Genomic DNA, 25366 nt, shown 5'->3' with positions numbered 1-25366 from the left:
TGCCTTTTCAGAAGATGTTGATGTTCCACTATAGGCCACAGCTTGGTATCCTCTAGACCAGGGGTCCCCAACCTTTTGAACCTCAGAGACCACTAAATTTATAATTTTAAATCATACGGACCAGTAATATGGCTAGGTGGTCATGTGACTGGGTGGGCATGGCCACCTCAATGTCATGTCGAGAGGTACCTTGCCAGCCTCTACTCACCCCTCCCCTCCCAGCCACTCCTCGCCTCCCCACCCGGACTCCTTAGGGCCCCAACAGGAAGCAGTTGTTGGAGCTAAGCAGCCACCATGAGAAAGAGCTGGCAAAACAGCTCAGTTCAAATTGGATCTGACCAAGAAGGAGGCTCAGTAGAAGCACCTCACTGAGGACTAGGAGCATAGGCTTTCCAAGCAGAGCAAAGATCTGCGTGCAAGGCCAGGTACAGGCGCCTGGGACCTCAGTTGGCTGAGATGGACAGCCAGTTTGAGGCCATGAGGCAGTCCCATTGGAAAGAGGCCCTCTGGTTCTTTGCCACCAGCAGCACTTCCCTCCAGCCTTCAGCCAAAGCCCTGCATCAGGAGGCCAAAGCAGACCCCAAGTTGCAATTTCTATCCCCCTCTGACTCACACAAAAAGACTCCAAAGGGGAAGACACTCTGCAGCAACACAAACGTTCATTGCACATATCTGTCCCAGGGGCTGTAGTTTGAGGACCCCTGATTTAGTGCAATATAAAAAATGCAAATAATTTTTCTGTGGACCACCAAAATTTTCTCGCAGACCACCAGTGGTCCATGGACCACCGGTTGGTGACCGCTGCTCTAGACTAGAGGTTTCCCAACTAAAACTTAATCCAGTTTGATCTGCTTAACCTTTGGGTTCCAAGAATATTTAACTCCTCAAAAATTCTGGGTATAATAAAGGCAGACTACTTATTCCTAAAAAATATAACAGCCCCCCCTCCCCCCAATCATTCACCATTCTTGCTGAAACTGATAACTTGAATGTGAACCTGAAGGCAGCTAGATAAGGAGAAAAAAGGCTTAAAGAATCACATTGTTTATTTGCTGCTCCTCCCTGTTTCTCCCACCCCACCTGGAAATGTTGCTGTCATGAATCATGCTTCCTTTTTAAAATGTATATTTAAAAAGCCACTTTCTGTGGTACATTATTCTTGTTGCTATTATTATAATGCCATATTTTTGCTCTGAAGATAGAGAGCCAAACTGAAAAGCAAAAAAAAAAAAAGTAGTAAAATAAATAGAATTGTCACTTAACATTTTTAAGACAGGCAAAATGGATCCATATTTACCCATTTCCTCAGCACTTAGGGAGTGAGAGCTAAACACAACTTCCAATAATATGAACACGAATAGCTTATGAGAAATATAGGAGAAGGCACACAAGACCCAGTGCTCAGACAGTCACAAATAACCTGATACCAGATCAATCTGTTACTAAAACACAAGACTGTTGAAAAGAGTCACTAATGCCCAAAAGAGATTAACTTCTAGTCCATTATTTTCCTTGAGTAGGAGAAAGAGTCATTAGAATTTGAACCTTAATTTTGCTAGTCATAGGTTATGAACTACAGTAGATGCACAACAATCACTGGAATCACTCTTGTCATGCTACCAAATGGGTGTCCAATATCTTGCTCCAGTATAAGAACTAAATATAGACTAGCATCACAACCAGGTGACTGCCCAGAGTAAACATTTCAACCAGACGACAAGCTGAGTGTTACAACTAATAGCTATATCCAGCAACTTCTAGTTTTTGTGTTTTTGTTAGTGCAAAGTCGTGTCTGACCCATCGCAACCCCATTGTCGTCTCCCACTCCTCCGCTGACGGCCAGGTCGGGGAAGTCCGTATCAAGTGTGCCTCTGCAGCTCTGCCAAAGTCCTATCAGAGTTCTCAAGGCAGGCAGGAGACCAGGAAGTGACTTCAGCAATACAAGTTAGACTTTGCCTGACTCAGAGAATGCCAGAAAGCAGATCCTTTATATAGGCCATGGGGTGTGGCTCCATGACTCAGCACTTACCCAGGCCTGCCCCTCCCTTCCTTTTGGTGATGTCACCTCTCCATTCTCCGGAAGCGAGGATCTATCCATTGCATCGTTTCATCTCCAGCTGTTGGTAATCTCAGGTTTGTTTGTTCGGCCTGTCCGGGCATGGTGCCAGGGCTGGGGGCTGGAGGCATGCCAGGACATTCTTCTGAACTATCAGCGTCTGGCAGGAGATAAGAGGGGCCCGGCTGCGGCAGGGGGAGCGAGCGAGACACAACACCCATGGACAACTTTCCTCCAGGCCACCTATCCTCTACCATCTTCTGGAGACCATTTAAGATCACGCTGACTGCTTCAGTTACTCCATCCAGCTACCTCATTCTCTGCCGTCCCCTTCTTCTTTTGCCCTCAATTGTTCCCAGCATTAGGCTCTTCTCCAGGGAATCCTTAGCTTTTGTACAGTTTCCAAAATTACCGGTAGTCCTTGACTTACAACCATTTGTTTAGTATGCTTTTGAAGTTACATCAGCACTGAAAATGTGACTTATGTCTGTTTTTCACACTTACAACCATTGTGGCATGGTTTCCCCATGGTCACGTGATCAAAATTTAGACACTTGTCAACTGACACATATTTATCATGGTTGCAGTGTCCTGGGGTCACGGTGATCACCTTTGCAACCTTCTGACAAACAAAGTCAATGGGGAAACCAGATTCACTTAACTGAGTTACTAACTTAACAACTACAGTGATTCACTTTAATAACTGTGCCAAGAAATGTCATACAATAGGCCAAAGCTCACTTAACAACTGTCCTACTTAGAATGGAAATTTTGGTCTCAATTATGGTCATAAGTCGAGGATTATCTGTACATTACTTCAGTTTCTTGCTGGATAAGAATCTGGAATTCCAGAAAAAATTCAGGATCTAATAACTCAATATGAATCATATATCCCTTAGAAACAAGGAAATTTTCTATTCCAAATAGAATTTCTTGATTGGGGGAAACTGGAAAAAATGGCCAATTTGTCTTCTGGAAAACAACAACTCTACTCTTGAACATTCTTCACTGATTTTGCTAAGAAATTTATTCAACTGAATTCCTTGGAATCTATTCTTTCTCTCCCCCCCCCCTTACTTAGCTAACAGGAGTCTGAAGCTCTCTGTATCTGAAAGCCTAGGAAAGACAGGGTATCTTCAAATGGGCCTCACCTGTCAATCTTAACAGATTCATAACAAGAAAGTTGTTCCTTAGATAGTCAGGCCCTAAGCCCGTGATGGCAAACCTATGGCACTTGTGCCAGAGGTGGCACGCAGCACCCTCTCTGATGGCACACGAGCTGCCACCCCAGTTCAGCTCTGCTGCGCATATGTGTGCACTTCCTGCCGGCCAGCTGATTTTTGGGTCTCTGCCACACATGCGGGGGGAATGCAGCGGCCATGAGTGCATGAGTGGGTGTGGGGTGTGTGCAGATCCATGGGAGGTGGGGAGCATGTGGGGACCTGTGCACATGCAGAGGGCCACACATGCATGCACGGGGAGGGCACATGCAGAGGGCCACACATGCATGCACGGGGAGGGCACATGCAGAGGGCCACACATGCATGCACGGGGGCAGGGCACATGCACAGGGGTTACGCATGCATTGCATTTTGGGGGTTCGCGTGGCGCACTTTGGGCACTCAGTCCAGAAAAGATTAGTCATCACTGCCTTAAGCCATTCAAAGTTTTACAAGTTAACACAACACCTCAAAGCAGCCGTTCTCAAGCTTTTTAGACTAGTTGAAAACCATACTGAAAAGGATCTAGAAAAGCAGTGTTATTGAAACAAATGGTATTGGGGATCACAATATCATTCTCAGTTACCTTTCCCCCCAAAAAAGGAATATTTGAAACCATATATATATATATTTGTTTTCTGAGGTTTTCACGGGTGTTTGTATATAGGTCTTTGGTTGTTCGGGTTTTCTCCCGTGTAAAATTGGAAGTGTCTTGGCGACATTTCGACGAAGTCTCATTCGTCATCTTCAGGCTTCAGCATCGTGCTTCTGGGAGCAATGTGTGATCGCAGCTGTTTCTTCCTTTTAACTGCTAGTGGGGGTTTGAACTGATTGGGTGGGAGCTTGGCTGTGCTCTGATTGGATGGGGGTTTTTCTGTGCTCTGATTGGCTGGGGGTGTGTCCTGTGTTGGTGGGGGCTTGGTTGTGCTCAGTCTAGTCTGTGCTGCAGGGGGATTTGAGCTGGTGAGCTGCATAGCTGTTGTTTGGCTTTGTGGTCGTGCTACATCTTCATAGTGGGTGTCAGTCTGCTGCATGAATGGATTGGAGGGGTTTGAAATGGCTAATGTTGCAGCTGCGGTCTGGCTTCTGGTCCTTGGTCGTGCTTCATGATCAGTGTGGGTTTGGGTCTGCTTTCTGGGTGGATGTGCGGTGGTGACATCCTGTGTGGACCTTGTGAGTGTGGGTCTGGTGTCATTCCTCGTGTTAGGGACTCGTTTGTCAATAAGGGCGGGTTTCCAAATGGCTGGTAGGCGGGAGGTGTCATCTCGTTTGTTCATGCTGTGTGGACGTTTTTCTATCTCAATGGCTTCTCTGATTATTCTGTTGTTAAAGTGTTCAGTTTTGGCAATAGTTCTGGTCTTTTTAAAGTCAATATCATGTCCTGTGACTTTAAAGTGACTTTAAACACATTGCTCCCAGAAGCACGAAGCTGAAGCCTGAAGATGACGAATGAGACTTCGTCGAAACGTCGCCAAGACACTTCCAATTTTACACGGGAGAAAACCATACATACATACATACATACATACATACATACATACGTATGTATGTATGTATGTATGTATATGTATATGTATATGTATATGTATATGTATATGTATATGTATATGTATATAAAATTGGATTTTTCTGTTAAAATATTATAAAACAAATCATGCCTGTTCTTGTCACCAAAATACTTATTGCTATTTCTTATTTCACATTGTTTCTGGTACATTTTAAATGTGCTGTCAGGATTCCAAGTAATACCCCCAACGAAAGAAGACTCTGAGGCTAGAAGTTCCTCAAAGTTCCATTCCAAACACTCTGCAATATCATGTAATTAAATATACATCTCATTTCAGTTATATAATAGAATAAGCAATATATGGAATAAAGTAAATAGCATTAAGAGCCCTGCCTGTTTCTTAATTTTATTTATTTTGTATGTGGTGCTGGTAACCAAGGCACCGTAATTATTATCATCAAAACATAATTTTCTGGTCATTTGGGAAGTATGTTTTGTTTTTGTGGTTGTTGTTTGTTTCTTGGATAACCCTCTTTTATTGATGTGCCAGTTTTTTTTGAATTTTAAAGTAACAAACTGGTCAAACTGTTACACATAATTCCAAAGATAGACAACAAAATACAATTCCAATATGTATGAGTGACAGAAAAAAGAAAGCAGAATCTGATATAAACACTAAAACTGTCATGTACAAGGAACCAAAAACTACATAAGGAGCTGATCAGCGTGGTATGTTTATTTAGAGCCTCTAGAAACCCCTTCCCTCAACTCAGCTCCAGATTCCACCACAAAAACACAGTGATAAAAGGTGGCATTTAAAAAAATCCAGTTGGATAAATAGTAAGTAATATCTTTTTTCTGTTTATTATGATGCAAATACTTTTTCATTTGAGCTTGCTGTGAGTAAAATCAAATTAAAAATCCACCTGGGGAATTAAATGCTGCAACTTCAATAGATTTGATTCTTTTTTTTCCTTTTAATTTCCTCAATTATTTTAGTAGTTTATTTCACTCACACACTCAGACAGATACCCTGCGTGGAATACACACCTGATATATTTGAGGTATATTTTGTCTGATAAAACAAAAGTCACCCATTTTTAAATCTCTATATTACACCGAGAGTTTGTTCTAGCCAAATCAGTCAGCAATGCCTATGAATAGTTGCCTCCATGACATTTAGACACTTTGCCCCCCTCCCTCCCCAAAAAACCAATCATGTTCTGTTTTTCAGAACAAATTATGTATTAACAAATAGAAATTAAATCTTCCATTAGTAAGTTCTCTGTAATCTCTAACCATTTATATTTTACACAAACAATAGAGCTAATTACAGATGTATGGAAAATAATATTATTCATGGCTAATGGCCAAGATGGAGAAGATTTAAATCCTCAGATTTGATTTATTGCTCTAGCCAAAATTGTTGGAAGGTCAAAAAGTACAAGTATTTCCAGTGAATGAACTCTCGCATGAGAACATGTTCACAGTACAAACCATTGATGGGAACTGTACACTGAACGTTCATAACTTGAAAGCCTCCTTTTTTTTAATTGGTGAACCCAATTTAGGGAGATCAACCCTAAATGTAAACAGACGTTGGCAGGCATTTGATATTTTACCAATCCCTGTCTGTTTCACTGTTCAGCTGAGACAGCTGCAGGGTCTAAAAATTAATGGGTACATTAACATTAGGAAAACAACACTGTCCCAACATCCTGACGGCTGGCAGGAAAAGTCAGCTTAGCAACAGTTCAGAGTAGTGCCAGGCTAACCAAATGATGCTATTCAGCAACTATGCTTCCCACAGAAACAAAGTCCACAATAATGTCAACAACTACTAAAAATATTACAGCTATCAACCCACACCCCATAAGTTTTCATCTGTCACCCTGCAGACAAATTAACTCAGCAAACAGGAATAGCAAGATGTTACACTAGATTGCTATTTTGTTATTTTTAAAAAATGCTGGAGTCTACTCAAAGCAATTGGCTCAAAAATAAAAGTTCAAATTTCTAATTGTGTAGTTAAGATTGATGAAAAAACAAGAAGAAGCTAATTCCTGTTATTATACATTTATAGCTTCAGTATCCTGTGTACCAAATTCCATAAAAATGCTCTTGCAATCTTCTCACATAGTTGGTATAATTAAATTAATAGTAATCACTCTTAGAACCTATTTCTTTCAATAGCTGAATTGAAGTATATGTTTAAGCATCTTCTTGGCAGATAACAATGGTTAAGGTCTAATTGGGTGACATCTTGCACTATCTTGCTTAATTTGCAAAGTTGGATCTCTGGTTTTCAAAAAGATGGACTGACATACTGGTGATGGGCATTACCTATTAAATAAAAGGAAAGCAAAGAAAAAACTGTAACAAAAGTATTCAGTTGGGTTGATAATGGGTAAGGCACACATCGGAGACATCATCGTAGAAACCTCTTTCCCCTTCCACCTTGTTTAAATCAGCATAAGCCAGCACACATAAACAAATACAGATTGCAGAACTGCTCCTTCAGTAAGAGCAAACTCCAATTCCCTGTCACAATATTAAATGGCATCTATAATTTCTGCTGATCTACTTTAATACTACAGGTATAAAGTAATACTGCTATTTTCTTAAGAAATGTACATGGGAGCATGCATAGCTGCTAAAGATCCATATTCTTTCCATTCACATTTAAGCATTAACACATTGCATTATGCCAACAATAGTGACACATTAATCAGCCTATTGAAATTTCTGAGTTTCGGGAATCCTAAGTATAGAAATCCTTTTATAATAAATGAAATTCAATTCATTCAAGACTTCCAAGTATCTGCTTAAAACAAACTTATATTATATTCATGTTTTTCTCTTTGATAAAATGGTGGTGTTTGATCTTATTTATAAGATTTGACATTATACACATAGACACAGGTTAGTATAACATTTGCACATAAACATAGGTAAAAGTTAACATCACTGATAATAGGCAAAGGATATTGATAATTTTGTGAGAGACAATAACAAAGAAAATGTGAAGTATACATTGAATGATACAACTTTCCTTTTAGTCCATTAATTATCCCTAGGCAAGCTTCATAAAAACTCTGTAACCAGTAACAAAACTGACAGAATCTAATACTAGCATAACTGACTTAGTATAAAATCCTTTATTTTTGCAAATTCAGAACTAGAGAAAAGATGCAGAAGTGGGAAAGAATGGGTTAAAAAAATAGATGCAAAACTTTTCACTTGGCTTTAGATACCAAGGTAAAGATGTTCAAAAGTTCTGATCATATTTTTTTGTCTCCTATAACATATTAGCATTCCAGAAAGTGATCATGGTCTCTTGAGTACAATTACATGTCTTTTTACAACCTCACCTTATTCAGCATTCCACTATGGTCCAGGAGTCTCAAGGCAATACCTGCATTTAAAAAAAAAAATCAATATTAATTTGGGTCCCATTTTACTTATAAGGACTAATGTCAGCTCATAACACAGGCACTGAAGATGCTGGAGATAAATCTAATTGCTAGAGAGGTTCCTCAGCAAGCAGATGCAAAGAGCGATTAATGTTCCTGGTTCAGTAATTTGTAATACTTAGTAATCTCTTATTACTTTTGCTATTGCTCATATCAAAGAGTACTGATCAATGCATCAGCGCAATTTTTAAAGAGGAAAAAACAGAGATGGAAGAAGTGAGAAACATTTCATAGTCCTAGAAAATTTTAAAGTTTAGAATGCAAGTTCTATTAGCTTTTTTGAATAAAATGTATGGACATGGAAGTTAAATGTTATTATTTATACAGACAGTCCTCGACTTTATGACCACAGTTGAGCCCAAAATTTATGTTGTTAAGCGAGACATATGTTAAAGTGAATTTTGTCCCCTTTTATGACCTTTCTTACACAGTTATTAAGTGAATCACTGCTATTATTAAGTTAGTAACCTGGCTGTTAAGTGAATCGGGCTTCCCCATTGACTTTGCTACGCAGAAGTTCACAAAAGAGGATCACATGACCCCAGGACACTATGTAACCGTCATTAATATGAGTCAGTTGCCAAACATCTGAATCGTGATCACGTTACCATGGGGATGCTGCAACAGTCCTAAGTGTGAAAAACGGTCATAAGTCACTTTTTTCAGTGCCGTTGTAACTTCAGACAGTCACTAAACAAACTGTTGTATGTTGAAGACTACCTGTACAAACACAAAACAATGCTAGGATTTTCAGAACTTTTCCTATTATTTCCTCAAGAAAATAGGATCCCTTATTAAACATCTGACTGGTGGACAAGAAAAAGGGAGATAAAGAGATGGTATAAGACAAAAGAGCAATCATCAAATAGGGGAACTGTGAGAAAGAACAATATCCTCATGTTGCAAAAGAAAAGTCGGGTTACTCCATGGTAGCCAAAAATCATGAAGCTGGCAGCACTTTTTCAAATAAAAATACATATTAAAAGTCCTCAGCTTCTACAACTAGAGCTTACTTCATCAGAAGCATCCAAAGGATACTCAGAAAAAAGAGTAAAATAAATAAAATCCTCATGCTTGATTTTCAAAGCAACCTAAGCCTAGATTCTAAAAATCTACACACACGCACACGCACATACCCTGTTTCCCCGAAAATAAGACATCCCCTGATAATAAGCCCAATCGGGCTTTTGAGCGAAAGCACTAAAATAAACCTTCCCCCCCCCACCACCTAAAATAAGCCCTCCCTGAAAATATTTAAATGCAAAACTGGAAATCAGGTAAGACGGCAAGAGGAGGCCCGTCTTGCTCCATGTGTCCCAAAATAATAAGACCTCCCCAAAAATAAGTCCAAGCACTTTATTTCAGGGGCCGGATAGCTCAGGCTGGTAAGGCCTGTTATTAAGAACACAAAGCCTGCAATTACTGCAGGTTCAAGCCCGGCCCAAGGTTGACTCAGCCTTCCATCCTTTATAAGGTAGGTAAAATGAGGACCCAGATTGTTGGGGGGGCAATAAGTTGACTTTGTAAAAATATACAAATAGAATGAGACTATTGCCTTATACATTGTAAGCCGCCCTGAGTCTTCGGAGAAGGGCGGGGTATAAATGTAAAAAATAAATAAATAAATAAAAAAAGCACTTATTTCGGAGTTCAAAAAAATATAAGACAGGGTCTTATTTTCAGGGAAACATGGTATATACACATCACTTTTATTATTTTTTTATAAACAACTCAAGGCAGGGAACATATCTAATAGTTATTCCTGCTATTCCCCCATAATAACAACCCTGTGAGGTGAGTTGGGCTGAGAGAGTGACTGGCCCAGGGTCACCCAGCCTTCATACCTAAGGCAGATTAGAACAGGGGTCTCCAACCTTGGCAACTTTAAGACTTGTGGAGTTCAACTCCCAGAGTTCAACTCCACAAGTCTTAAAGTTGCCAAGATTGGGGACTCCTGGACCAGAACACATAAGTCTCCCAACTATGTAATTAAGCCCAATACCTTAACCATTAGACCAGTCTGGCTCAGTAAACAAAATATTAAAGAAAACCTAGTTCAACAGCATCTTAACAACTAATAGATTATTAAGCCTTTATATCTTAGAATACATCATCATAAATTAGACGAATCCACAAAGGTTTACATTCCTAAATGTTTGAAATAAGACTGTTATTCTGAAAATCAGCTTTAATGGTTTTGGTTTTCTTTGACAAATCCCTATGGATCTAGTTTCAGCTCACACTTAATTATGTTAGTTGGCATGACCTATTCTGAAGATGCATTACACTTCTTTTTTTTTACTTCTGTTAAGAATGAAGTTGGGGAAACGGATTCAAAACCTGTTAACTACTTGACTAAAGCTCCTTCACAAAGAACCACACCTAAATCATTTCCTAAAAGTCTCTGGGAATGGGCAAAGAGTATCATTATGATAGCTTTAAACACAATATCTTATTTCTGAATACAATTTTGGACCCATTCTTGCGTCTAAATTTCAAAAGCTGCCAAATGGATTGTTTCTTGCCATGTTTTATTTTCTCTGCTGCAAAGTTTTTAGTACAATAATTCTCGAACCCTTCAAGACAAAGCACTAAAGGCTTGGGAAATCAACTGGGAATAACCAAAAAAGTTATGCACCCTAACCAGTGGTGGGCTGCAGCCAGCTGTAACAACTGATTCTCCCAGAACCAAAAATATGATTGTGTGTGGCATCGAAAAACCAGCAATTATATAGGACGTGATTGAGCCAGGGCGTGTGGGCAGGGCCAGCTGCTGGTCGAAACTACCGGTTTGCCCGAACCAGTCCGAACTGCCAGCAGCCCACCACTTATCCTAGCTCTTTATCACCATGATAAAGGAATAGGTTCCCAATGTTATGGTTCCTGGGTAACTGGTTCTGTGTGCTTTAAAAAATGATAAACCAGTCTGATGTCCTTGAGATACATTGCTTATGGCAGCTGCTGCTACCAGGATTGGTCAGGAAAAGGAAAGTGTGGTTAAAGAGAGGTAAAAGCTCTTCCTCTAATTCTCATCCACTGCAAGAAAACTAAGAAACAAATCCAACAAAATCCATCACTTATGTTTAAGCATTGTAGCACAACAACAAAGGATGAAACCAGTGGTGGGTTTCAAAAAATTTTATTACTGGTTCTGTGGGCGTGGCTTGGTGGGCATGGCATGCTTGGTGGGCATGGTTTGGTGGGCATGGCAGGGGAAGGATATTGGAAAATCCCTATTTCCTCCCAATCAGCTGGACTTGGGAGGCAGAGAATAGATGGGGGCAGGGCCAGTCAGAATTTTACTACCAGTTCTCCGAACTACTCATAATTTCCGCTACCAGTTCTCCAGAACTGGTCAGAACCTGCTGAAACCCACCTCTGGATATAACACATAACTACATTTTACAATTATCTCATATGATGGGATTAACATATTTTTCTCATACTGATTAACAGATTTTTTCCTTCCTTCCTTCCTTCCTTCCTTCCTTCCTTCCTTCCTTCCTTCCTACCTACCTACCTACCTACCTACCTACCTACCTACCTACCTATCTTTTTCTGAGCCCTTGCCTCCTACCTTTTATTGAGCACATTGTGTTAGCTATTTTAAGTAAAATAAGGGCTTCCAGGGCAGGCTGTGAGGTCTTCTTTCTCAGCCCTCTGTGTACTTGTCTTTTTCAGAAACACCATTTTCTATGCAAACTGAAGTAATCTTTGATCTTTGAATGGAAAAATCCTGCTTCTCCTACGGCAGGAGTAGGCAGCCTGAGGCAAAGGCAAGCAGATAGCCCTCGAGCCCCATTTTTTACAACTGTCTTTCATCACACTTGCTGAAAATGGATGGCATAGCTTCTTGTCACTTTAAAACAGGGTGCTATCTGTCCTAAATAAGTATAACCTAAATGTAAAAAAAAAAAAGGAGAAAATAACCAAACTACCCACCAACCCATAAAAACTTGGTCATACCTATTCTACATCAGCATATGCCACTCCAATTCCTAACCACTCCTAAATTATTAAATCCCATCCAGTAGTGGGTTCCACTTACCTTCGACATCAGTTCAGACTCGGGAGCACGCATGCACACATGCATGCTTCACTTGCATGTAGTGCTTCTGCACATGCATAGAATCTTCTGTGCATGTACAGAGAGTCCGTGATGACGTCCGGGCGGGTGGGCGGAACCTCGCACCGCTGCTACTACCAGTTCGCCTGAACTGTGGCAAACCAGTAGAATCCCATCCCCAGACATGGAAAAAAAGCCTATTTCTGTCCTATAGGAACCAAACCAAAAGTGTCACATAGCATTTAGACTAAACTATACTGTACTACCAGTACGGTATCCTACAGTAAATAATTGATGGATTGATCTGATTCAGTCGGAAACTATTCACTAGTCTGGTGATCAATGCTTTGTTTCATCTCCTCCACAATGTCTTAGAAAGAAATGAGCTTTGCCATCCTTCTGACCCTTTCGGGGGAGGGGGAGGTGGCTGGAGGTAAATTCTTTGCATCCATTAGTTACAGTATTTGTAGGGAGAATCTTCCTTGATGAGTTACATTGAAACGCCATCTTCGACATGACCTGAGTTTAACTCATAGAGTCATCTATTACAATGTCTTTCCTGTTGAAGACTACTTCAGCTTCAATTGCAATAATGCATGAGCAAACAATACGTTTAAGCTTACTGTTAATCGCTCCAATCTTGATTGCAGAAAATATGACTTCAGTAACAGAGTTGTTAATACTTGGAATACACTACCTGACTCTGTGGTCTCTTCCCAAAATCCCCAAAACTTTAACCAAAAACTGTCTACTATTGACCTCACCCCATTCCTAAGAGGTCTGTAAGGGGCATGCATAAGAGCACAAGCGTGCCTACCCTTCCTCTCCTATTGTTTCCTTTCATTATATCCAATTAATATAGTTATTACATACTTATGCTTACATATATGCTTATATATTGTATAGTTATTTCATGCTTATGCTTATATATACTGTGTGACAAATAAAATAAAATAAAATAAATAAAAAAATTAAAAAAAGATGAAAAAATTGACTAGGAAAGAGACCAACAGTCAATACCTGTTATTAGGACTGGACAGAAGGACAAGGCAGACAAAAGAGTAGCTGGAGACAGATAAGTTTGGTAGGGTAGTATCCTAGTGTCCATTCTAATAGACTACAAGCCCCAGAATACATAGCCAGCATATGCTAGCTAGTTTTTTTTTTTTTTTTTTATGTAAAAAGTTTTATTTTCATTTTCCAACAACCTATTCAATATACAGTCTCTTATTCAACATTAATCATTAACTTTCATTTGTTACTTATTCGGACCTGCCCAGCTACCACTTCCTTCCTTAACAAACCTTCCTCCTCCCTTCTCTACTTTCTTCTACTTTCTTCATCCTTCCTCTCCTTCGCTTTTCTACATCCTCTCCTCTTTCCCTACTCTACTCTTCCACCCTTTCTAACCCTCTCTTTCCCCTTTCTTCTTCCTCTCCTTCCCCTTTTCTACCTCTCTCTTTCCTACCTGCTTTCTTCCTTCACTCCCTCCTCTCCCTCTCCATTCCCTTCTGAAATGGCAGCTGAGCAGCCCCGCTTTCATTTCAAATTATTTCTATTTCTTAATTACATATCTTCAATCATTCCTTTACATTGATCCTTCATCTCCCCTCCCCCCTCCCACCCCCCGAGACTTCCCAGAACAAAGTACAGGGTATAAAATTAACAATCATAAATTAAAATACAACATAAGTCAAGACCTTAACTCCCCTTCCAAAAACAAAAACAAAAAAACATTCTTCTTCCAGTCCATTATATATCAGTCCATTCCACTCCTAAAATCTTCAGAATCTTCCAATTAAGTTAGTATTTTCAGTTCATCAATAAAATATCTTCATCAATTAAGACCAAATATATATCCAATCTTCATCGATCAAGACCAAAACGATATTCCATCTTCCAGTATTCATCAAAAATTCTTCTATAATATACCTTTCTTCCTTAACAGTGTCCCAAACATAATTCATATTTCCAGCTTAAATTCTTAAATTTTTATCCAATCTCCAAAAGTAAACAATATTCTATCTTCTCATATCTTTAATATCACTTACCTAAATCAAATAACATTGCTAATATTAATATTTCTTCAATTTACCTTACAATTAAACCCTATATATATATATATATATAAAAAGATACCATCAAAATCACATCTTAAACATTCTCCTTCCCCTTGTCTTCTATCTTACACATTTCCTTACACATTTTCAATCTCCAAAAATATCACTTACCTAAATCAAATAACATTACAAATATTAATATTTCTTCAATTTACCTTACATCTAACAAATAACATTATTAAAATTATAACTTATATCCAAAATATATCAATTATAACAATTAAATTCTATTTAACCAAATACCAACATTACATCCATAAATTTTTCTATCTGTCCTCCAAAAGTTAAACAATATTCCATCTTCCCATTCCTTTATACCTCACATATATCAAATAGTGATATACCCAAAATAAGTCAGTTGTAAAAATTAAACCCTATGTATATATATTAAAAAAAGAAAATACCATCAAAATCACCTTAAGCATTCTCCTTCCCTTGTCTTCTATCTTACACATTTCCTTACATTTCCTTACACATTCTCCTCCATCTGCTCACCCAATCAGCTTAACATCTAACAATAAAGACTTTCCAATCCTTAATATATTGGTGTAAAATCTCTTGTTTAAAAACTTATTAAGAAAAGATAAGCCTCAAAAGTTCCTATTAAAAAAAAAAAAGAAGAGAATAAAAAAAGATCCATATTTAAAATAAAGAAGTTTGCAAGATTTTAATAGTTAGTTCTGTTTGCTTAAGAGCCATTCATAAACTGTAAAATCTACCAAAAAAGAAAAAGAAAAATTTCAATAAACTTTTCTTCTTAAACATTGTGATAAAGAAAAAGGTAAAAGGAGAAAAAAATTATTAACAGTTCTTGTAAAAGTAGCTTGTTATATTCTTCTTCTTTATAGTTTCGTTTTCCTTTGTTTATTGCAAACGCCATTTTAAATCCACTCAAGTTGAAAGTTAGTTGTGAAAATCATTAACAGTTCTTGTTCATTTCATTTCATTTTAAAAAGTAGCTTGTTATGCTCTTCTTTATAGCTTCGCTTTCCTTTGTATATTGCAAACGCCATTTTAAATCCACTCAAGTTGAAAGTTAGTTCAAAGGAAAGCTATTTAAGAGCTGAAGTTAAAATTTATTACTTGCAAATTCTCTATTAAAAAAAAAAAAATTAAAAAAATAAAAGTTTCCGTATTTAAAATGAAAAAGTTTGCAAGATTTTAATAGTTAGTTCTGTTTGCTTAAGAGCCATTCATAAACTGTAAAATCTACCAAAAGAGAAAAAGAAAAATTTCAATAAACTTTTCTTCTTAAACATTGTGATAAAGAAAAAGGTAAAAGGAGAAAAAAATTATTAACAGTTCTTGTAAAAGTAGCTTGTTATATTCTTCTTCTTTATAGTTTCGTTTTCCTTTGTTTATTGCAAACGCCATTTTAAATCCACTCAAGTTGAAAGTTAGTTCAAAGGAAAGCTATTTATGAGCTGAAGTTAAGATTTATTACTTGCAAATTCTTGCTAGTCCTCCTGCTCTGTTCTGTCTGTGTTGAATTCTCTTTTAGGAATAAATCTTGACACAGAGATGGTCGCGGCTTCTCGTTCTGTGTAAACAGAAGCACCCTGGGCACGGAGCTTCGTCAGGCTATAGGGGAGCTCTCACCCTTCGATCCCCTGGTTAAATTCCAGGGGATCCCGGGGAGCTCTACCCAAATCCTGACCACTCTTCCCTCTCCCTTCATCCGGGGGAGGGAATCACAAACCGTTTGACAGCCCATGTACGCTGTCAGGGACGGTTTGACGAAACCCAGGGCAGACGATCCCAAGGGAACGTCCGCGAAGCCTGCGTTGCCAGCGGAAGTCTCGCTAGCTAGTTATTAAAGAAAGTCTCTCACACAGAAATAACTTGAGTTTTCTTTTGCACTCTATTACAAGACCTATTTGACAATAAGTTCAAGTTGCAAATATAATTTGAGCAATGTGGAAAATAAAAGTATATATACTCCCTTGAACATATACTTAGTATGCAACATTATTTTGCTTAAAGAAAGTGAATAAAGCCCCACCCTTTGGAATATTCTCCCACTGGAGGTGAGGTCTACCCTCATATTCCCAGCTTTCCAGAAGAACCTGAAAACGTGGCTCTGCTGCTTGCTGCAAGGAGGTAAATTGCTGGGAGGCAAAGGCAGATTTCTTTTCTTGTTTTCCTTACCAAAAAGATAGGTGCGTCTTATACATCGAATGTAGCCCCGCCTACCCACTGGCCCCCACCTTTGGCCTCTGCCTCCCAGCAATTTACCTCCTTGCAGCAAGCAGCCCATTTCAGCTTCAGCACAGCCTAATTAGCACAAGTTGATTGTCTGTTGCCTCCCAATTCTCAGCTGTTTCAGGCTGCAGGGATTGCCATTGCCTATTGCTGCGTGGGCCTCTGCTGCTTGCTGCAAGGAGGTAAATTGCTGGGAGGCAAAGGCAGATTTCTTTTCTTGTTTTCCTTACCAAAAAGATAGGTGCGTCTTATACATCGAATGTAGCCCGCCTACCCACTGGCCCCACCTTTGGCCTCTGCCTCCCAGCAATTTACCTCCTTGCAGCAAGCAGCCCATTTCAGCTTCAGCACAGCCTAATTAGCACAAGTTGATTGTCTGTTGCCTCCCAATTCTCAGCTGTTTCAGAAGCTGTGGCTGAATGACTTGTAAGAGTTAAATAGAGATGAAGTCGTCTTTGGGGTCCAAAAACATCTTCTCCTCCCCATGATCCTTTGAGTGGCCAGGTTGAAATTACCTTGACTGTCATGGGTGTTTTGCTAAACAGGAACTGTGACTTTCCTCTTGGGTTCAACATTTCATCTGGAACTCCTACACCACTTGTAGTCAACCAGTCTCTGAAGGACAGTGAACTGGTGCAACCATATTCAGAGGGCACCCAGGTGGATGACAACTCTTCGGGTCCAGCAGTTTCCTTAGTGCTTCCCATCATCTATGCCTTCATCTGTGCCTTGGGTGCCCTGGCCAATGGGCTGGTGATCTCAGTGGTCCTTGGCTGCAAACAGAAGGTTGAATTGGACATTCTGAACTTGGCCACAGCTGATCTGCTATGCTGGGGTTGGCTGACTGGGTAGAGAAGATCCCCAGCAGCAGATCGCCCATCGCCTTGGCTTTCTATTTAATTCTTAATTTCTACTTTTTATCATATTGTAAGCCACCCAGAGTCACTGTAATAGTGAGATTGGCAACATAGAAATTTAGATAGATAGATAGATAGATAGATAGATAGATAGATAGATAGATAGATAGATAGATAGACAGACAGACAGACAGACAGACAGACAGACAGACAGACAGACAGACAGACAGACAGACAGACAGACAGACAGACATCCAATATCAAAATAAGCTCTGATTTCTGATACCTGAACTGCTCCTAAGCAGCTTTCTATGGACCGATTCTAATGAGCTCCTTGGTTTTCTGAGGAACCCCAGAAGATAAAGTGCTAGAGTGATGCTGGCAGAAAACATGGAAAAAATTCAATTGATGAAAGGTATAAGTCCAAGTTTTGGCCTACTTTCTGGCCGTATGGGTGGCAAAGTGGAATTCTGTCTCCACATTTATTGGATCCAATGAAATGCTATCCAGCAGCTGTTTTTTAAAGTGGCTGGAAACTTTTATAAAAGGATGCACTGGGAAAAAATGGTAATAAGTCACTGTGATAGGCTGCCTAAGCACTTTGTAGATATAACTACTTAGACAGAGTTGGAAAAGCTGTCAAGAGAGATATTGAAGGTTTTCTCTGAGAAAAAAATTGATCCTATTGATCCTAAAGAAGTAGACCGAGTTTTTTGCAAAATGAGTAAAACTACTTATGAGTTACACCCTTTCCCCTCCTGGCTAATATGACCGGGAGGAAAGAGTGCTGGATTCAAGTCATTAATATCTCACTTTGTGAGTGGGAGGTTCTAGCATCATGGAAATAAGGACTCTTTAAGGGGCTGATTTTGGTTCCAAACATAGTAGATAATTTATTGTCTTGTCACCATTCTTCCCTTGTTACTGAAGGCCATTGAAAGGCAGTGGTACTATAGTTGCAGAGAATACTGAAAACAGGTATGTTATCTGAACCCTTCCAGCAGGGTTCAGGCTCAGGCATGGGATAGAAACAGCACTCGATACTCTTACTGAGGGTTAGAGCAGATTCTGGAAGAAGCATGATCTTACTGATCCTGATAGATCTTTCAATAGCCTTCTGTATCATTGACCATGATGATCTAATGGATCATTGTGAGAGTTAGGAGTTGGGACATACCCTTCTGCAATGATTCTGCTCCTTCCTTCCTATATGATTACAGTTCCTTTATTGGGGGGTGGAGTGGAGGCAAGAAGATGAGTCTTAAAAAATGAGGTGGGACATGTGATCTGGCAAAGTCAAGGGAAGTGTTTAGGTGTGCCATGTTTAGAACACAGAAATTACCGTATTTTTCAGAGTATAAGATACACCTTCCCCTCCCCCAAAAGGGGGTGAAAATTTGGGTGCGTCTTATACATCGAATGTAGCCCCGCCTACCCACTGGCCCCCACCTTTGGCCTCTGCCTCCCAGCAATTTACCTCCTTGCAGCAAGCAGCCCATTTCAGCTTCAGCACAGCCTAATTAGCACAAGTTGATTGTCTGTTGCCTCCCAATTCTCAGCTGTTTCAGGCTGCAGGGATTGCCATTGCCTATTGCTGCGTGGGCCTCTGCTGCTTGCTGCAAGGAGGTAAATTGCTGGGAGCTGATTTTTTTTTCTTGTGCTCCTATGCTGAAAACAAAAATGAAAGTAAAGCAGGCTGTTTACTGTTTGTTGCAACAAGGCAAAATTGCTGGGAGGCAAAGGCAGATTTCTTTTTCTTGTTTTCCTTACCAAAAAAGATAGGTGCGTCTTATAGTCCAAAACATCTTATACTCTGAAAAATATGGTAGGTAAGGGATAAATGAATAAGTTGGTTGTAGCTGGATGAAAATTTAGACACCAGTTTCCAAAATCCTTCATTGACTACAACAGATGCAAAAACCAGAAAGGCAGATCATATGCATTTTATCTAGAGAAGCAGATTCTGGACTCAAAATGAAGTATTACTACAGAATATTACCTTACTGCCTGGTAGAAAAACCAGAAGTCAGGTAAGTTTTGAAACTGACTCACTTTTAATGAGTCTGCCAGTTATTTCTGATTTCAGAGTTCCCAGTTGTGAAGGAGAGAAGCCTACTCATTCCCCAGTTACGTTACGAACGTATAAATGCTTAGGAAACCCTTCAAAGGTGAAAAGAAATGTCACCGAGTTCCTTCTCTCTACATAGTCAATTTAGATGTGCAGGTGGGAAGAAATCTCTCTAGCATTTAACAAGTGAAACAGAGTCAAATCTACCTAGCTGAAATTATGCTTCCCAATATTCTAAACACCTACAGATTAACTTTGAAAAATCATTCTATGTAATTCTACAATTACATTTCATTAATATTTTCTAATGGATTGTAAGGGGGGAGAAATAAATATTCTGAAGTGCTTCCTACACCACTTGAAGTCAACCAGTCTCTGAAGGACAGTGAACTGGTGCAGCCATATTCAGAGGGCACCCAGGTGGATGATAACTCTTCGGGTCCAGCAGTTTCCTTAGTGCTTCCCATCATCTATGCCTTCATCTGTGCCTTGGGTGCCCTGGCCAATGGGTTGGTGATCTCAGTGGTCCTTGGCTGCAAACAGAAGGTTGAACTGGACATTCTGAACTTGGCCATAGCTGATCTGCTATGCTGGGGTTGGCCGACTGGGTAGAGAAGATCCCCAGCAGCAGATCGCCCATCGCCTTGGCTTTCTATTTAATGCTTAATTTCTACTTTTTATCATATTGTAAGCCACTCAGAGTCACTGTAACATATGATTTCTATGATTGGCAACATAGAAATGATAGATAGATAGATAGATAGATAGATAGATAGATAGATAGATAGATAGATAGATAGATAGATAGATAGATAGATAGATAGATAGACAGACAGACAGACAGACAGACAGACAGACAGACAGACATCCAATATCAAAATAAGCTCTGATTTCTGATACCTGAACTGCTCCTAAGCAGATTTCTATGGAACGATTCTAATGAGCTCCTTGGTTTTCTGAGGAACCCCAGAAGATAAAGTGCTAGAGTGATGCTGGCAGAAAACATGGAACAAATTCAATTGATGAAAGGTATAAGTCCAAGTTTTGGCCTACTTTCTGGCCATATGGGTGGCAAAGTGGAATTCTGTCTCCACATTTATTGGATCCAATGAAATGCTATCCAGCAGCTGTTTTTTAAAGTGGCTGGAAACTTTTATAAAAGGATGCACTGGGAAAAAATGGTAATAAGTCACTGTGATAGGCTGCCTAAGCACTTTGTAGATATAACTACTTAGACAGAGTTGGAAAAGCTGTCAAGAGAGATATTGAAGGTTTTCTCTGAGAAAAAAATTGATCCTATTGATCCTAAAGAAGTAGACCGAGTTTTTTGCAAAATGAGTAAAACTACTTATGAGTTACACCCTTTCCCCTCCTGGCTAATATGACCGGGAGGAAAGAGTGCTGGATTCAAGTCATTAATATCTCACTTTGTGAGTGGGAGGTTCTAGCATCATGGAAATAAGGACTCTTTAAGGGGCTGATTTTGGTTCCAAACATAGTAGATAATTTATTGTCTTGTCACCATTCTTCCCTTGTTACTGAAGGCCATTGAAAGGCAGTGGTACTATAGTTGCAGAGAATACTGAAAACAGGTATGTTATCTGAACCCTTCCAGCAGGGTTCAGGCTCAGGCATGGGATAGAAACAGCACTCGATACTCTTACTGAGGGTTAGAGCAGATTCTGGAAGAAGCATGATCTTACTGATCCTGATAGATCTTTCAATAGCCTTCTGTATCATTGACCATGATGATCTAATGGATCATTGTGAGAGTTAGGAGTTGGGACATACCCTTCTGCAATGATTCTGCTCCTTCCTTCCTATATGATTACAGTTCCTTTATTGGGGGGTGGAGTGGAGGCAAGAAGATGAGTCTTAAAAAATGAGGTGGGACATGTGATCTGGCAAAAGTCAAGGGAAGTGTTTAGGTGTGCCATGTTTAGAACACAGAAATTACCGTATTTTTCAGAGTATAAGATACACCTTCCCCTCCCCCAAAAGGGGGTGAAAATTTGGGTGCGTCTTATACATCGAATGTAGCCCCGCCTACCCACTGGCCCCCACCTTTGGCCTCTGCCTCCCAGCAATTTACCTCCTTGCAGCAAGCAGCCCATTTCAGCTTCAGCACAGCCTAATTAGCACAAGTTGATTGTCTGTTGCCTCCCAATTCTCAGCTGTTTCAGGCTGCAGGGATTGCCATTGCCTATTGCTGCGTGGGCCTCTGCTGCTTGGTGCAAGGAGGTAAATTGCTGGGAGCTGATTTTTTCTTGTGCTCCTATGCTGAAAACAAAAATGAAAGTAAAGCAGGCTGTTTACTGTTTGTTGCAACAAGGCAAAATTGCTGGGAGGCAAAGGCAGATTTCTTTTTCTTGTTTTCCTTACCAAAAAAGATAGGTGCGTCTTATAGTCCAAAACATCTTATACTCTGAAAAATATGGTAGGTAAGGGATAAATGAATAAGTTGGTTGTAGCTGGATGAAAATTTAGACACCAGTTTCCAAAATCCTTCATTGACTACAACAGATGCAAAAACCAGAAAGGCAGATCATATGCATTTTATCTAGAGAAGCAGATTCTGGACTCAAAATGAAGTATTACTACAGAATATTACCTTACTGCCTGGTAGAAAAACCAGAAGTCAGGTAAGTTTTGAAACTGACTCACTTTTAATGAGTCTGCCAGTTATTTCTGATTTCAGAGTTCCCAGTTGTGAAGGAGAGAAGCCTACTCATTCCCCAGTTACGTTACGAACGTATAAATGCTTAGGAAACCCTTCAAAGGTGAAAAGAAATGTCACCGAGTTCCTTCTCTCTACATAGTCAATTTAGATGTGCAGGTGGGAAGAAATCTCTCTAGCATTTAACAAGTGAAACAGAGTCAAATCTACCTAGCTGAAATTATGCTTCCCAATATTCTAAACACCTACAGATTAACTTTGAAAAATCATTCTATGTAATTCTACAATTACATTTCATTAATATTTTCTAATGGATTGTAAGGGGGGAGAAATAAATATTCTGAAGTGCTTCCTCCACCCTTTTATAAGCTGAGAGTGGAAACAAGTCTGAAAAAAAGACAAATGAGCAAAAAGATGACAAAACCTTGGCAGTCGGAGACATGACTTTAAAGGCACAGCATATAAATGAAATGCAAAGTGTATTATGCCCGACAGCTGAAAGAGTTGGTGGGAGAAGGAGATGGGGGAATATTCCTCTGACACAGGCTCACGGAAAGCAGAAAAATAATAAATTTTTCATATATTGATGTGTGCAACAACTCCTCAGGGGAGAGGTTGGGAAAAAATGAAGTAGATATTACAAGGAAGTTGAAATGAAGAATAGTAGTGGAAGAACTAATACAACACGCCTGACGAGTTGAGAATATATATTTTGGCAGCGAATGGTCCACAATACTATTTTAATAATCTGTGATTGGTCGCCTGCTATTGCAAATTAATCTTTGCACATCTCATATCCTGCACACTCATCAGGATCAACGAAGCTTTTCAAGAGGTCTACCAGGTATTATTGTCTTGTGCATCCAAACACAATCAACTCAAAACAGAATACAAAGTTCAAGTAGAAATACTACATTCCATCATGCCCGAAGGCTGCTCTTTGAAACAGCCATGTTCAAGCTTTCTCCACATTATCACGAAAGCTCCAATCTAATTTTGGAGGTGAGGGGAAGGAGACTATTTAAGAGAAGGGGAACACCCTCCCCCCACAAAGTGTTATGTTTCCAAGCCTCCTTTGGACTTCCCAGTAATGGGTATACCCAGCACGCACACATACAGTACCCTATTTGCATATATTTTTAAGTAGGATCTATTTATAATAGGCAGCCTTGTAGCTACCTGGATCTCAAGCAATACAGAGCTTCATAGGCAAATGACCTAAACCAGGGCTCACCAACTTTTCGGACCTTAGGGACTACTAAATTCATAATTTTAAATCTCACGGACCACTAATATGATCTGCCTAATGATTGGCTGAGTGGGCGTGGCTAGGTGGTCATTTGACTGTGTGGGCATAGGCAACTTGATGTCACTCACGTCGAGGAGCACCTTGCCAGCCTCTCGATGCCCCTCACCTTCCAGCCACTCCTTGCCTCCCTGCCCAGGCTCCCTAGGGCCCCAACAGGAAGCAATTTTTGGAGCTAAGCAGCCACCACAAGAAAGAGCTGGCAAAATAGCTCAGTTCAAATTGGATCTGACCGAGAAGGAGGCTCAGCAGAAGCACCTCACTGAGGACTACGAACATAGGCTTTCCAAGCAGAGGGAAGACCTGTGGGAGTTCAAGACTAGGTTCAGGCACCTGGAGGCTCAGCAGGCTGAGGTGGTCAGACAGTTCCAGGCCATGATTCAAGCCCACTGGATCGATGAGAGTCTTGGCTATGGAGTTGATCTGTGCAGGGTGGTGATGTGAGCCAAGACTCTCATCTCCAGAACCAAATGCCTAGCCGATAAAGACCATCTGAAAACTGAACTACACACTCTCACAAACATATTAATCTCTAACGGATTCCAAAGAAACACAATTACCAACCTAATCCAAAGGGAGACACCGCCCAAGAACCAAGACACAGAACAAGACAACGGCATCGCCCTCCTCCCGTACATCAAAGGCACCACAGATAAAATCAGCAAAATTCTCCACAAACACAACATCAAGACAGCCTTCTGCACAAACCAAAAAATAGCCAACATCTTAAGAAACCCCAAAGACAAGATCCAGCTAGAAAACCAAGGAGTCTATGAAATACCATGCAAAATCTGCCCAGCCACATATATTGGACAAACTAATGGGAGAATAAATACATGCATCGCAGAACACAAGAACGCAGTCAGAAAAGAAGAAAAAACCTCCTCCCTTTTCCAGCACCTTAAAACCACAGGACAGGAAATTGATTTTGAAAGAACCAAATTAATCTCCAAAACTGAACACTACAACAAGAGAATAATTATAGAAGCCATCGAAATAGAGAAACACCCCCACAACATGAACAAACCTCTCGCCTACCAGACATCTGGAAACTAGCCCTAGTCAACAAACGAGTCCCAGCCACGAAAATTGACACCGGACCTAGAATAACACATGACGCCACCACCAATTACCCTCACCAGATTCAAACCCAAACCCATCCCACAGACGAAACACAACCATCATCCAGAAGCCAGACCACGCTGGCACCACCGGATGCTGCACCCCCCTCTGATCCCCACACAAAGCAAACTGACACACGCAATGAACACATGACAAGACCTCAAACTCAGAGCCAAACCAAAACCTGGGATGCTGCATCACAGCCATCTGCTCAGGACATTACATCGCAGAACCCAACAGGCCACAACACCAAAGCTCAGGACGTTACTACACAACCTACCACCCAGGATGTTACAGACCAAGATTCAGGAGGTCACATTCCCAGAACTCAGGACGTTTACACACAACTCATTACCCAGATCGTTGCAACACAAAAGACTAATGGGCACACAACTAAGACCACACCCACACAGGATGCTACGAAACAGCCGACTAATCTGCAAACACCCACTCCATCAAGATGCAACCACACAGCCAACCAACCCGCTTACAGCAACAAAGCCAACACTCCCCACCTCCCCACCAGTATTTATAGAGAGACGGCAGCTCCGACCACGGTTTGCTTGCACAAGCACGAAGCCGAAAGCACCAGCCTGAAGATGATGAGTGAGACCTTGTTGAAACATCGCCAAAATACTCTCAACCTTACATGGGAAAAGACCCGAATACGCCAAGACCTACATACCTATACC

The 25366-nt window shown here is 40.2% G+C and overlaps 1 protein-coding gene across 10 annotated transcripts in view; it reads right to left on the bottom strand.

Moving 5' to 3' along the window:
- SEMA5B (semaphorin 5B) overlaps positions 1 to 25366 on the bottom strand; it is a 578355-nt gene that overhangs the window by 419144 nt on the left and 133845 nt on the right. For 9 of the 10 annotated variants that reach the window (XM_058195316.1, XM_058195280.1, XM_058195269.1 and 6 more), the window contains exon 2: positions 8155 to 8198. The exons of the other annotated variant lie outside the window; for it this stretch is intronic. The gene's annotated coding sequence lies outside the window, so the exon portion shown is untranslated. The remainder of the gene's footprint in view (positions 1 to 8154; positions 8199 to 25366) is intronic. 10 annotated transcript variants of the gene reach the window in all.

This window comes from Ahaetulla prasina, chromosome 1 (assembly GCF_028640845.1).
Source record: "Ahaetulla prasina isolate Xishuangbanna chromosome 1, ASM2864084v1, whole genome shotgun sequence".
NCBI classification, from domain to species: domain Eukaryota; kingdom Metazoa; phylum Chordata; class Lepidosauria; order Squamata; family Colubridae; genus Ahaetulla; species Ahaetulla prasina.
This window is presented reverse-complemented; position numbering and strand designations above follow the sequence as displayed.